General features: G+C 41.0%; 1 long non-coding RNA gene across 1 annotated transcript; it reads right to left on the bottom strand.

Moving 5' to 3' along the window:
* Window positions 1-3295: 3295 nt before the first annotated feature.
* On the bottom strand, window positions 3296-4012 carry LOC127624856 (uncharacterized). Its single transcript, XR_007968228.1, has 3 exons — window positions 3825-4012; window positions 3673-3736; window positions 3296-3560 (listed from the first exon to the last, which is right to left on the bottom strand). It is a non-coding gene; the product is annotated as an uncharacterized LOC127624856 (long non-coding RNA).
* Between the last annotated feature and the right edge of the window lie 9312 nt (window positions 4013-13324).

The raw sequence follows: 13324 nt of genomic DNA, 5'->3' as shown, positions 1-13324 counted from the left end.
ATATGAGACCACTTCAGCACTGGCTCCGGACTTGAGTCCCGAGACGAGCATGGCGCCGCAGCACGCACAACGTAAAAGTTACCTCTGCCTGCCGCCAGACCTTCAAACCCTGGACAGACCTTTGCTTTCTAAGGGCTGGAGTACCCTTGCAGAAGGTGTCCCGACGCGTTCTGGTCACGACCGACGCCTCCAAATTGGGTTGGGGCGCCGTGTGCAAGGGGCGTGTAGCCGCAGGCCGGTGGAACCAAGGCCCGCTGCGCTGGCACATCAACTGCCTAGAGCTGCTGGCTGTTTTTCTGGCCCTGCAGAAGTTTCTTCCGTTAATTCGGCACAAACACGTCTTAGTCAGGACAAACAGCACCACGGTCGTAGCCTACATAAACCGCCAAGGCGGAGTACGCTCCCTCCACATGTCACAGCTCGCCCGTCGTCTCCTCCTATGGAGTCAGCAGCGACTGGAGTCACTGCGCACCACTAACATCCCCGACAACCTCAATGTGATGGCGGACGCGCTGTCAAGACAAAGCTTGCCCGGCGGAGAGTGGAGACTCCACCCCCAGTCGGTCCAGCTGATTTGGGACCGGTTCAGCAAGGCTCAGGTAGACCTGTTTGCCTCCCAAGAAACCTCCCACTGCCCGCTCTGGTATGCCCGGACAGAGGCTCCCCTCGGGGCAGATGCGCTGGCACACAGCTGGCCCACGGGGCTGCGCAAGTACGCATTTCCCCCAGTGAGCCTTCTTGCACAGGTGCTATGCAAGGTCAGGGAGGACGAGGAGCAAGTCACTCTGGTAGCCCCCTAGTGGCCTACCCGGACTTGGTTTTCGGACCTCACACTCCTCACGACAGCCCCTCCCTGACGAATTCCCCTGAGGAAGGACCTTCTTTCTCAGGGACGGGGCACGCTCTGGCACCCGCACCCAGACCTCTGGAACCTCCACGTCTGGCCCCTGGACGGGATGTGGAAGATCTAGCCGGTCTACCATCTGCCGTCGTAGATATAATCAATCAAGCCAGAGCCCCCTCTACCAGGCATCTTTACGCCCTAAAGTGGCGTCTGTTCGTGGACTGGTGTTCTTCCCGAGCCGAAGACCCGCAGAAGTGTGCAGTTAGGTCAGTGCTCGTGTTTCTTCGGGAGAGGCTGGAGAGGAGGCTGTCCCCCTCCACCCTCAAGGTGTATGTCGCCGCTATCACGGTCCACCACAACATGGTAGACGGAAAGTCTCTTGGTAAGCACGACTTAATCGTCAGGTTCCTAAAAGGTGCCCGGAGGATAGCTCCCTCCCGGCCTAACCTGTTCCCCTCCTGGGATCTCTTGGTCGTCCTTACGGGACTCCAGATACCCCCCTTCAAGCCGCTTGACTCAGTTGGACTCAGGGCCCTCTCTCTCAAGACCGCCCTGCTGATCGCTTCCATCAAGAGGGTCGGGGACCTGCATGCGTTCTCTGTTAGCGACGCTTGCCTGGAGTTCGGTCCGGCAGACACGTTCGTGATCCTAAGACCGTGACCGGGCTATGTGCCCAAGGTTCCTACCACACCCTTCAGGGATCAAGTAGTGAACCTGCAAGCGCTGCCCCGGGAGGAGGCAGATCCAGCCCTTTGTCCAGTACGTGCCTTACGTATCTACCTGGAGCGCACACAGAGCACTAGACGCTCTGAGCAGCTCTTCGTCTGCTTTGGGGGACAGCAGAAAGGGAATGCTGTCTCCAAGCAAACTCGCCCACTGGGTTGTCGACGCCATTTCCCTGGCTTATCACACCCAGGCCGTGCCCCCCCCTTTGCGGGTCCGAGCCCACTCCACCAGGAGTGTTGCGTCCTCATGGGCACTGGCTAGGGGCACTGCCCTAGCAGACATTTGTAGAGCAGCGGGCTGGGCAACACCGAACACTTTTGCGAGATTCTACAATCTCCGAGTTGAGTCAGTATTGTCCCGTATTCTCTCAGGTACCAAGCCCGTAGAACCGGGTGAATCGCTTGCATCTAGCGCCCTTCCCCCTAACCAGGGGAAACAGTGCGCCTTCATTCCCAGGAGATCTCAGGTTTGGGACACTGGTTGATACCTCCCTAGCCCTCGTGGGTTGCAGTTCAGCGGAGGAACTCGCCGACCCAAGCCACTGCGGGTACCGCAAGCTACCGTGCACTGGTATAGGTGCTTCACAGGTAAGGCCTCCTTCGGATTCCCCCTGTGTGTAACACCATGGTTCTGTCCCCTCTGGCGAGTGGACTCCCGTGCGTCCCTTAGGCAGTCACGGCTGCCTCGGTTGCCGTGCTGTATGTTCCCCCCTCTATAGGCTGGATCCACCACCGCACCGACTTTTCCACATAGGCCCTAAGTCAGGCCTCTGATGGTTTTGCCATTTAAACTTGCCTCCCCTCTCGGGTAGGCGTGGCCTCCGCAGGGTCTTCTCCATCCTGAATAAGGGCTAAGACCCCCTTCCCTCAATGCGTGTAAGGGCCCCGGCCTAAGTTGCTCTATGCGAGAAACAGAGAGAAAAGAGGCCCGGCCAGGCTTGGCCCGTTCCCAGGTTGGCGGCCAGCACCTTGTCCCCCCCCCCTCCAGGGTAACGATAAGGAAACCTGATGGCTTAAATGGGGCATTGGGGAAGGGTACGTGCAGCCTGATACAGTTGGTCGTCCTGCACGTAAGAATACCTGCTCGCTCCTGTATCAGCAGTTCACGTACACGGCTCAGCGCGTGGCGCTTTTATAAGTGGACCCCTAGTGTCGCTTCTCTGACACAACGTGGAGAGAGCAACAGAAGGGGAATGTAACCTCCGTTCCCTGATGGAGGGAACGAGACGTTGTGTCTCCCCTGCCACGTCACTGAGCCGAGCCACTGTTGTGGCCGGACCATTTCCGGCTCCTCAGAAAAATCCTGAATGAACTCCGCTTAAATACCCGTATGTCCGGGGGCGGGACATGCAAATACTGGTTGCCAACTCTCATTGGCCTTTTTTCATAGTTCAGAGGTGAATATTGGCGCTCAAGAGAGACCCCTAGTGTCGCTTCTCTGACACAACGTCTCGTTCCCTCCATCAGGGAACGGAGGTTACATACGTAACCTAGACGTTTCATTGTATTATGAGAGTTACTTCCTGATCATGATGGTGAAAAATAATGCTTGAAACTTATGGGCATTTTATATAAAATATACTTTATTTCACAAGAACATGTGCAGCATGCATTTTTCTTTATGTAAAATAAAACATGTCAAAAAACTAAAAAAGAGAGAAAATTCAGCATCATTTTAAAAGAAACAATACAAATATATACAACAAATGACCAATTCACCCCTAGGCCCATTTTATCATGACAATCCTGTATAAATTAAACTTAAAATGTATCAAATGAGGAATTCACTCTCAGGCCCATTTTGTCCTTACATTCTTGTAAAAATAACTCCATGTCATCCCTGAACACAAAATAAAATAGAAAGGGCTCTCTGGAAGCTTCTGACTGTTCATTCGAATGAAAAGAGGCTCTTCCACTGGACCCCTGAGCAGATGGCTGTTGGAATGGAGCCATTTCACAGCTTCTTTCATGTGCCGGATTATTGGGAGCTCCTTCATTACAGAATATTAAAGGAAAATGTGACTTTATAAATGTGACATATAAATGTATAATATGTTAAGAGATTATATATACATACATATATATATATATACACACACACACCGCCTCACTGCTGCTAAGCGTAGCTTGTTCTTCACATGGAAGGGACTCTTGTAGGGTTTCTGCACTGGAATATATATATCTTGGTTAATTTAAAATTGATCAGAAGAGGGTGCAAATGTAACGGTGGGCTGGAGTAAATGTCCAGTATCTACCTTTCAGAGAAAACCCCAAAGTTCTCCAGAAGAATAAGAGCCAACCATCTCCGTATGTTTGGAAAGTCGCACTGGAAGACAAAAATAGAGAAATCTTGATATTTCAACTGCTACAACATCATAAAGGTCAATTACTTGAACTGGTAATTACTTACAGATGTAAAATCAAAGGGTGCTCCCAAGACAAGATGTAGAGCATACTGGAAAACAGCAAAAATTAAGGAACATTATCTCTGTAAACGTCAAATTAAAAAAATTCTTCCTTGTTCCGTATTTAACAACTTAAAAAATTAAAATAAAAACACCACCACACCAATCATTGGTTTAATTATATCAAAACAATGTCTCACCATCCACATGAAGACTCCACAGTCTACACCACCAATCTGTTGGGGATATCCTAAAAAAAAAAAAGCATGAGTTTATTAAGGGTTTGACACTTCAGCACTCCCAACTTTAGCAGACTTCTTTATAACCAACCTTGTTTTTCAGTAGCACCCATGTGCCAGGTGCAATTTTGGCTGTCATCTTACTGCAACAAAAATACAAAAATAATAAAACAAATTTGTTAATATGAAGTTACATTGTGCAGCACACAGTTTGAAGCTCTGAATCCATGCAAAAACACAGTCAACAGTATTTGGGTCTTTCTTGTAAAAACTGTCACAGCATGTAAAATCAGAACATCATGCAAGTAACCATTAAGCAAGTTTATTAAACTCTTGAACGGCAAAACTTGAATTTTTCACCACATGATGTCAAAAACGTTAGACAACGTTACACAACTCACCATGCTCTCCGCCATGCTTGTCTCATTGTCAATAACTCCGCCCCTCACTTCAGGTTCTGGCGCTGGGCTTCTGAAACTGGTGGTGCTGCGGGTCTGCAGCTGGATATATCTCAACACGGGAGGACTCATTACTACGGATTGAAGGTATCCCATTTAATGTTTATTTGGCTCTTCGGAGTGAAGCGGCCAATTATCTCTTTATTTTGTGGCCACAACGCACGCGAGCAACGATACAGGCCTGCAACGAGGGGTGTGTGTGTGTGTGTGTGTGTGTGTGTGTGTGTGTGTGTGTGTGTGTGTGTGTGTGTGTGTGTGTGTGTGTGTGTGTCTGTGTGGGCCCACGTCAGTTAATGTGTTTATATGTTCATTTATAACTGCCATAGCATTTTCCTAAGAAGCGTTCGATTTATTGTTATTTATTTTCTGTAAAGGGCAGTTCATATGTAAATCGATTTGATGGTGCATTTAAAAAAGTGTTAAAACTGTTTTAAGAGGCATTTGATTTATCATTGGTTATTAGTTGTTAATATTCATATTCATCTGTGGGTTGTCATACCATTCTAAAAGTACATTAATCATAGAGATTGTCAGATTGAATCAGAGTCATTTAGTAACAGATGAGATGACAGCAACAGGACAGGGTGCCAAAATATTATAACCACCTGCTTTCAATAACCACCTGAGTACAAACTAACTCATTCAAAGTATTTAAAAATTGATACTCCTCTATTAGAATTCAAACATAGACAAAACTAAACAACAGATGTGATTTTCCTGGCATTTAGGCAATTTTGCAAAAAAGAAAAGAAGAAAAAAGAAAGTTAAATACTGCCGTTTATCACTGCTGTTTTCAATTCAGTCAAACAAATTAGGATTTTTTTTAACATTTTTCTAGGTGTGTAAATTTGCATTCAAGTCTGATGCTTTAATCCCAATTGATATCATTATTGTTTTTGTGCCAAATAAAATCCTGTTTTGATTTATATAGTTACATAAATTACATGATCTTTAATACATTTAGAAACATATTGTCTGATGACAAAGGCAGACTTTCTCCAGCATCATATTCTGTTACACCTCATATGCTCGACAATCTTGGAATTAATCGCACATTTAACTGCGATATGTTTTATTATACTTCTAAATATATGAGTTTAGCTTTATTATCCTACTAAAATGATATTTTAGATCCCGTAACTCAACCACACCCCTAAACCTAACCATGTAAAACCGCAATATAAAGCATGTAACAGGCAGGTAAATGTAGTCACAATAATTGTATTTACGTTACACTACATTTTATATATTATAAAACCAAACCCTAAACTTACGCCTAAATCTAACCAATAATATAACTTCAATATAACCAACCAATGTTCTAAAAGATGTAACAAGCACATACAAGGACAGTCACAATAATTTGTTACAATAAATGTTTTTCAAACGACTCTTCTTTTCAACTTGTTGTGTGGCTACTTTTTTGAAATAGCAAAGGCCTACAGTTTATGAGGAGCAACACTGCAAAACAAATGGTTGCTTAGCACAAAGCTGTACCTGCGTAAAAAAAAACTAATTTTGCACAAACAATTATGGTTATATACAAAAAGATGAATTATAGAGACTGTATTAATTAAATTAGAATCATTGACATTTGATGAAGGACAGTTTCCCCACCCGGTAGAGAAAGAGAAGCGGCTGCACCAAACCAGCCGAAGTAAAAAGAATAGCAATAATACACAAGAGTGTATCAGTATTTTGTGTTGAAATCTTTAAAATAATATACGGAGTGTATAAGATAACCATGGCCACATTGCTTATTAAAATGAGATAAAATGCTTTTCTTTTCATGTGGTTTTCCTCCCCTCTCTCTCTCCCTCTCTCTCCTGGTCCTGACTGCTTCAGAGCTCTGAGAACAGCCGAACAACAGAACAACTGAAAGACGAGGTAGATGAAGAATTGTGCAATCATGAGATTAAAATACAACTCAAAGAGGGACAAATAAATAAGCACTGCACTGACCCCACCAAAGATGAAACCTGCCACCCAGACAATAACACAACACATCACTCTGTATCTGAGGGGTTTGAACTTCAGAAAGGTTACAGGATAAACCACCGCCAGATAACGCTCAACACAGATCACACACTGAAACAGAGGACGACCAGTTGAGCCTAGTCCATCAATAATAAAACAAACTATGTTGATAATGTGAATTTTAAACTTAAGGATAAACAAGAGATATTGGATACATATTAGGATCTCGCAGATAGAGAAGTTGAGACTGAAGAACTCTGCTGCAAGTCCATTCCCTGTTCCTGTTACAATAAGCCATATCACATAGGAGTTGGTTGGCAGACCCAAGAGAAAGCTGATGATATAAACAGCGGAGCTACTGAATAATGAGTGATCGGAAGAATTTGATTCAACAGTAGAGGAGATCTCACTGGAGATGTTCATCTCTTCACTGTGTGCAATCCAAAGATTAAACTGGAATCTGTAAATGAGAGAAATAAGGAAATATTTGCACTAGAACATTTTGGGACTGAACAGAATAAAGAAATCCAAAGGTAATAATTCATTAATCAGCTCATTACATCTGCCCTGTAGCGTACAACTCTTACAATTACATAGTCACTATTAGCACTGGTGCTCCTCAGGGATGTGTCCTCTCTCCACTGCATTTCTCCCTGTACATGAATGACAGCACTGCAAATGACCCCACTGTCAAGCTCCTGAAGTTTGCATACAACACCACAGTCATCAACCTCATCTGCGACAATGATGAGTCTACATACAGATGGGAGGTTGATCAGCCGGCTGTCTGGTGCTGTCTCAACAACCTCGAGCTGAACACGCTCAAAACAGTGGAGATGATAGTGGACTTCAGGAGAAATCCCCCCCAACCCCAAATGAAAACCAAATGAAACCAAAACAATGAATCTCCTCCCAACCAGGGACCCTGTATTCTAAAGACAATAGAAGAGACATGCCACATGATTGTAAAATGGAAGAAATCACAATACCCAATATAAATTAATGAGCCAATAAGGTGCTATGGATAGGTTTGGCTTGAAGCATGTGTTTATATTTTTCTTTTAATGGTTCCCAGTTTTTACCAATGTGAACAGAACCTTGCATCTAAATACTCGGACAGTGTTTTCTGCTGTTCAATTCAACTGCAATGCTGCCCTCTACTGAATCTTCAATGTGAAACACACAGCACTTCCAGTGTACTCTGGTTTCCGAACAAATGACTCTAATGATCCAGTACTTTTGAATCTACAGTGGGAATCATACAGCAAGACCAGCAAAGTCTAATTTTCATTTAGCATTTTTCTGTTAAAACTTGTGGATTATTTGAGCTGTAAATAGTTGATTTTTCAGTCATTTCAGGGTTTTAGGGTTCCTCCACCATCCCAGTCCACCTCAAAAAATACATAAAAAAGAAGTTCATATATGGGCATAGTGTGTATCTGTCTACAAAACAGTTCAAGCATTTAAGTAATAAGAGAAAAAATTATAAAGAAAGAAAGCTCAACTGACAACATTTATGGTATAATATTGATTATTACTGAAAATGTTTCTAACTGGTCTCTCTTTTATTTAAAAATAAATAAATTGCAGTTACATTTGGGCACTTACAGTACAATGGAAGTGAATGGGTTTATTCCATAAACGTTAAAATGCAAGCTGTTTAAAAAGTGTAGCCACATGACATAAACATTATACATGTTAACATGATTTTAGTGTGATAAAATATCAGTTTTTATTACACTAGAACAGAAACATTTCTCGTAAGAATACATATCAATTCATATAAATTAAGTCTCTAAGCAACCCTGGTTTTGGTGGCAATGCCTGCTTTCACTTCAGTCTTAAACGTTTGAACAATGTACATTTTTGATTTGCAAAATGTTCTATCAATTCATTTACAGAAAAGTGCCACTAAACTCTTTTATTTTCTCTCACATTTTAATGTTCAGCCATCTCTATCATAAGTGAAAGTGAGTTGTTGTGCTTGAACCAAGGGTTTTGTTGTGAAAGTTGGCAGTGACATACAGCAAGGATAATATTCAAAATGTTGGTATTAAGAAAATGACAGACAATCAGTCTGGTAATATAGGCAAAATAGCATTATTACCTCATATAACAAGTCCCATTTATCTGGCCCACACTGTAAAAAATGTGACTTTTTTTAAAGAATTAAAAAAAATAATAATAAAAAACTGACCACCAGGGGCTGCACGGTGATACCAATCATTTCCCTTTCTGCCCTCAGAACATTTTTGAGTAAGTAAAACTCCTATGTGCATATGAGATGCGATAAACCTCAGATTAATGTGTCCAAATATTTTTTTTTCTTTTTCAAGAAGATTTACCTCGAGGAAATTATGTCCAAGGGAGATAAATTTTTTTTGGACAGTGACTGTAAAACAAATGGAAATCTAAATAAAGGGTAAATTATCAAATTAACAATTTACATGCGCAAAATAACATAAATTATTCGGGAGCATTGACATTTTACCCCACTTTCTGCTTTCCAACTTACCTCACTTCCACATAATCATTTCTCATAATGCTTGAATATGTACTTAAATATTTACCTAAAAACGTAGACCACTGAACAAAGCAGGCTTTAGCCTTAGCCTACTTTATCACAAATGCCTTATTTCACTTGACAACACATTACTTTCTAACCCCAATGCTCTTCTCTTCATGTGTAAAATATAACATTTATTAGGAGTAAAACCAGCATCTTAAAATCCTGCACCTCTGACACAATAGTTCACACCTTAAGGTGTCTTCCTCAAGAGGACGCTTACCGGCCGAAAAAGCTAAATCCTCCACTGGGCTGCACGCAAGACTCATGACGTTTTATTTATTTTATTTTAACATTTTTTACAGTAAATATTTTTGTACACAAAATGTATGCTTGTTTAAAGCTACACATTTCAAAGACTGGATTTAATATACTAATAGAAATCTGCCCGTGTAATCACAAGAAAATAATAATAATAAAAAAAAAATCTTACAAACGTGATTGGTGCATCGTAAACAGCGCTGAGATACGTAACAGATGCCACGTGACAACACAGTTTATGCGCCAAGTAGAGGTAGAGCAATATTTTACACATTAATAATTATACAAAGGACATTTAATAGTTGCTAAAATGAAAATAAAAACATAGTATAAAGTTGAAGTATTTTCTGTGTAGTGAAATTGCCCAAATGTTGGTCGGGACATTTTCGATTTCCTGAAAGTTGATAGGGACTGTTCATATCATCCTTACTTAAAATTACGCCTGTGGCTTGACAACGCTCCCGTCCTCCCTCCCTTCTCACCCACCTTTTTGCACATTTTCACACCACTTTCATGGCCCTTTTTTAAAGTCTGAGGTGTTAACAACTGGTGCTAAACTAGGTGGGTTTCATGACACTTTAATATACATTCAAATCAAATCAAATCCCTTTATTGCCACTCAAACATATCCACAAGTGCAACAGTGGGTGAAAGTATTGCGTGCAGTTCCAAGCAACATAGCAGTATGACAATTACAATAAACATCTGATTTACACATAACAGTTTACACAACACAATATACACCTAATAATACACAATATACAGTGTACACTGCTCAGACTGTTACACTCAGACTGCTACACTCAGACTGTTACACTCAGACTGCTACACTCAGACTGTTACACTCAGACTGCTACACTCAGACTGCTACACTCAGGCTGCTACACTCAGACTGTTACACTCAGATTGTTACACTCAGACTGCTACACTCAGACTGCTACACTCAGACTGTTACACTCAGACTGCTACACTCAGACTGCTACACTCAGACTGTTACACTCAGACTGCTACACTCAGACTGCTACACTCAGGCTGCTACACTCAGACTGTTACACTCAGATTGTTACACTCAGACTGCTACACTCAGGCTGCTACACTCAGACTGTTACACTCAGACTGCTACACTCAGACTGCTACACTCAGACTGTTACACTCAGACTGCTACACTCAGACTGCTACACTCAGACTGTTACACTCAGACTTACACTCAGACTGCTACACTCAGACTGCTACACTCAGACTGCTACACTCAGACTGTTACACTCAGATTGTTACACTCAGACTGCTACACTCAGACTGTTACACTCAGACTGCTACACTCAGACTGCTACACTCAGACTGCTACACTCAGACTGCTACACTCAGGCTGCTACACTCAGACTGCTACACTCAGACTGCTACACATACATTTCTATCTGTAAATAAGTTACAAATTAAATTAGTAACTAGGGAGACAAACAGAATGGCAGTTCTCCAAACCTGTGGATATAGAGAAGAGGTTGTACAAACCCAGTCAGCACAAAACAAGTGAGATTCACTGAATCCAGCACTGGGTCAGTTTGTAACGACAGAATATATTGCAATGATATAATTAAACTTGGAATATAAGTAATTAATAATGACACAGCATTGATTAGAATGAGATAAAACGCTCTTCTCTTCATGTGGTTTTTCTCCTCTCTCTCTCTCCCTCTCTCTCCAGGTCCTGACTGCTTCAGAGCTCTGAGAACAGTCAAACAGCAGAACAGGTTTATGGAGAGGAAGAGAAAGAACTGTGACACATACAAGCATGTATAGAGATGGGGCAAACAGTGGTTTACAAATTGCAAACAAAACACACAAGAGATTAGTATCGCTATCCAGGCAACAGTGGAACATGCAACTCTGTATCTCAAAGGCTTGAACTTCAGAAAGGTTACAGGATGGACAACTGCCAGGTAACGCTCAACACAGATCAGACACTGAAATAAACGGCCAGTGGTGGCAAATCCAGATAAAAACATCACAATGTGCCAGAGTCTTGGAAAGTCATTGCCAGTTGCAGCTATCAGAGATCGCAGAGAGAACATTATCTCACAGATAGAGATGTTTAGAGTGAAGAATTCAGATGCAATCCCCTTTCCTCCTGTGACAATGAGCCACAGAATATAGGAGTGTGTCGGAAGACCAAACAGAAAATTGAAGATATGTACTGCAACAGCAAAGGTTGGTAATTTATATTCAGTCATGTTACATGCCTCATGTGTCAGAGGTATTTCAGTTTCCTTTGAGATGTTCATCATGAAACTGTCTTTGCTTTCACCTGAACAAAAACAAAAAAGTCAAAATATAACTATGACACAATATTTGGTCAAATACAACACAGTTGATCAAACCTTAATATAAACATCTGAAATCCCTTCAGAGACATGACAAGGTGCTCTTTTTTAACCAAGTGTGATAGCATTGTGAATCTTAATGATCCATTAATTAGAATGCATTAAATGCAAAATAGAATATGATTCCCATATTATCTAATAATGGCACAAAAATGTATTTTCCTGTAATCACTGAAAGACCAGTCTTGGTTGAGTAACTAAAAAAAGGTAATCTATTACAAAAGAACTAATGACTTTATTTTAAGTTACTTTCTAAAACACTTTTCATATAAATGTTTTATGTTATTCTACTCTTTTAAACAAAAAAGTAATTATATTATATGAACTAATTACTTTGTAATCAGATACACTGTGAACTCTTGGAATAGTCATGGGAATGAATTGGTTAAATAGTGTGGGCACGCAGCTCTACCAGATAATAATCCTACAGTTTTGGTTGTACAATCAGTTTTTAATTATTTTAAACCTTGATTATAATTTTGTAAATAGAAAAAAAAACGGTTACCTGAATATTTATTGTCAAATCTTCCCAATACCTCAGTGTAAAATTCAGTCTTGTAAGGTAAACGGTGCTGTTCTAACTCCAGAATCTACAATGCTGGATATATATATATATATATATTATGTCAATTTTAACAACTGTATATGCAAATATTATTGATCACAGAACAGGCCGCTCAAAGAGTCAGATGATGTGTGTAATAACAGACCTGTATAAAACATTTATATAATGTCACATACACATAAAACGGTGGAGAAAGAAAGTAGTGTTGTTTATTTAAATTGATCATATACATATTCTCACATGGATAATGTAAAGCACTTTTGGGAGTGCTTCAAAGTGCCTTTGGATAAGATTGTCTGTTTAATGCCTTAAATGTAAACACAGCACATTGTGTAAATTTACATCTTACTTAACAGATGATAGTTGACGCATAGTCACATAGAAATACAATTTTGATTAATAAATGTTCATATTTCCACATTTGTATGTAAATGAATTCCTGATCCGTTAAGCATTATATAATGTTTGTTAATGACTTACAGAATTATTGATTAAAGCATTAGATATAATGTTGTCTTACAAGTAAATCTTTTACCATCAGACAACTTGAGGGAGTCTAAATTTCTGAATTATTGTGTATCAGTAGCTTGGATGCATGTTAATGTCAAACATTTACTGGATGTGGTTTGCTGTGTCTGAAAACACATTTTCAGACACATGATCAAAGTTATATTTTTGTTTTACAGTACATGGTTGATGTTGTATTCTTTGTTGATGTAGATCATTCTGGTGAATGATAATGTTTGCTAATTGTATGGACACTACAAGACACTGTACTGGACGAAGTGCGCTTGCGCATTAGTTCTGCTGTCCAGCGTGCACATCCTCCCCCGCCAGGTTGATAATATAGTTTGTTGCATGTAGTTGCATAAGTTCATTATACTCGGAAAGCTTTCTGTAATAAAT

The sequence above is a fragment of the Xyrauchen texanus genome, chromosome 31 (genome assembly GCF_025860055.1).
Source record: "Xyrauchen texanus isolate HMW12.3.18 chromosome 31, RBS_HiC_50CHRs, whole genome shotgun sequence".
In the NCBI taxonomy this organism is placed as follows: Eukaryota; Metazoa; Chordata; class Actinopteri; order Cypriniformes; family Catostomidae; genus Xyrauchen; species Xyrauchen texanus.
The sequence above is the reverse complement of the archived record's forward strand: the minus strand, read 5'-3'. Positions and strand labels throughout refer to the sequence as shown.